This window comes from Metopolophium dirhodum, chromosome 4, assembly GCF_019925205.1.
Source record: "Metopolophium dirhodum isolate CAU chromosome 4, ASM1992520v1, whole genome shotgun sequence".
Classification (NCBI taxonomy): domain Eukaryota; kingdom Metazoa; phylum Arthropoda; class Insecta; order Hemiptera; family Aphididae; genus Metopolophium; species Metopolophium dirhodum.
Window position 1 is genome coordinate 38,993,694 of NC_083563.1, and position 2,449 is coordinate 38,996,142.

Below are 2,449 nucleotides of genomic sequence, written 5' to 3' on the forward strand. Positions count from 1 at the left end.
TAGTAATAATAAAAAAAAAATACTATTCAAGGTAAGTCCAACCATTCAGACAGTGAAACTATTGATGATCCTGGTCCAAGCACGTAGCGTAGTTTATGTGAACGAGAACATCAAAGTGTTGCCTATCTTAACCTTGACATTGAAAATGTATGTACCAGTAGCTATCAAATTTTGAATTTAAGATTAGAGGATATATAAAATGGACCATACTGCCGTATTTTTGCTGTAAGAACTGCCTTGGTTTTATTATATATTAATATATTATTATTATTTTTGAGTGCTTCGAAAAATGTTATAGGTACCTACTATTTTGTCTGTTTATGAAATATGCAATTTAAATAAACTTGTTTTTATTTGCAATTAATAACACTTTTATAATCAACTGCTTTGCATATGCTTAAATGCTTTTAGGCATATCCAACAACAAAGTTTGGGAAGCAATATAGATCTTTTATTTTTTAATAAACAATGGTTTGTTGAATGTGTATGGTTAGAATATAACACTACATTAGATGCTGATTATTGTAATTTTTGCCGCATATTTGATACAGGTGATGTTGAACCAGCGTGGATTAAGATTCGACTTAGTAATTAGCAAAAAGCAAGTTTATATTATTCTCTTATAATAATATTAATAATGACTTAGATATTTAAATTGATCATTATACTTATACATTTTCAATATAACTCAATTTGCTGATAAATCAAGTAAGTACAACATTTCAAAATTTCGTTTAACAAATGTATCAAAGATACAATGATGAAAAAAACAAGGCGATTTATTTCGTGGTCACCGTAAAGATTCTGATTCATGTAACAAGGTACTAAATTTATACTACAAAATATAGACTATAAACAATAAATAACATAAGTTATACAACTTTATTTCAATATTTTGAAGGTAATTTTTTGGAACTTTGCAATGTTTTCTCTAAATGTGTTTTGGACTTTAAAGAGGATCATGATAAAAAAATTATCTTCACTAGTTGGAAAATACAAGAAAGTATTCTGAAAATTACTGCAGATAATATAAGATTGACTATTATTAAGAAAATAATAATAACTGGACTTTTTGCAATAATGATTGATGAAGCGAGGTAGGTTCATATGATAATTAAATAGAAAAAAAGTGAGTTAAGTCCTCGGTAGTATAGTGGTAAGTATCCCCGCCTGTCACGCGGGAGACCGGGGTTCGATTCCCCGCCGGGGAGCCAGTTGTTGCGGACCTAATGGGTGCCGCGTGGGTGAAGTGGATTGAGGTAACCAAGTTTATAAAAAAAAATAGAAACACAAAATTGAATGTGATGGTTAGCTTTATTCATTTAATTTAAAAACAAGGCGATTATAGCAAAGGTTATTAGCCCGGTCGATAACCGTTAAGTCAGTCTTACAATCCGGTTCACCAAATAGCCGGCCGACGGTTCCTGGCACGGGTGTCGCGCGCCAGCGTCGTCCGTCGTCGATTGGCGGTTTGTTTGAGAAGCACAGCGCGGCTTTCCGCGTAAAAGGCTATTTGAATTCAAACAGCTATTACGCGGGACGCGTCAAGTGGATGTCGCTCTGCTGTACAGTGGTTACAAGTAAGTCACTGTTAATGGATGGTGTTAAATTTGAATTCAATGATATAATATCATTGTATAAGAAAAACGATTCTGAGCAAAAACGATCAGTCTGCCAAGTATATTTGCTGATATTATTGTGAATAAAGTAAATTATATATAACCTATTTACGAGAAACATTGTTTTAAATTTTTAAACCTTAGATATAAAATTTGAACATTTTATACATTTTTACCTACAAAATAATTATTAAATATTAAATTTCATATATTTTGTCGAAATTCGAATTTTAAATCTTTATAAAAAAAAATTGTGCATATGTATTTTTAATATTTTTCAACTGTTGTTGTCACAATTTATTAGGTGCCTAAAAAATACACATAATTGTAAAATATTCATCTTTCCTCTCAGAATCTAAAATAAACATAATTTAGGGCACTATTTAGAATTGTTATGGCATTATTAAGTTTTTTTAGAACATTAAAAAAATCAATAATAATTATGATAATTAACTCAAAAAAAACCAAGAGGGAGGAGGGCAACTGACCCTACTTGCCCCCCTCCCTGCAGACGCCCTTGGATCAGATGGATGTGGCCATGTGAATAAATCTTTTTTTGATTTCATTGAGTTTCGTGCAAACGAATGTCCAGTTTACCTGCCACATCTTAGTACAATGAATTTTTAATAAGGGTATTTCATATTAGTAAGTAGAGTAATATTACACTTATACATTTTTGTATGATTCAATATTCTCTGCCAAATGAAATTCGAACAAAAAAGAAAGCAAGTGTTTATAGTTTTACAGTTATTATACACTCAATTCACATTTACGATTCACTACATATTGAAAAAAGGAACCATTATTAACTACAATTTTTATTTTTTTAA

General features: G+C 30.6%; 1 non-coding gene across 1 annotated transcript; it reads left to right on the forward strand.

Moving 5' to 3' along the window:
• Positions 1–1,139: 1,139 nt before the first annotated feature.
• Trnad-guc (transfer RNA aspartic acid (anticodon GUC)) lies at positions 1,140–1,211 on the forward strand. Its single transcript has one exon. It is a non-coding gene; the product is annotated as a tRNA-Asp (tRNA).
• The last annotated feature ends 1,238 nt before the right edge of the window (positions 1,212–2,449 follow it).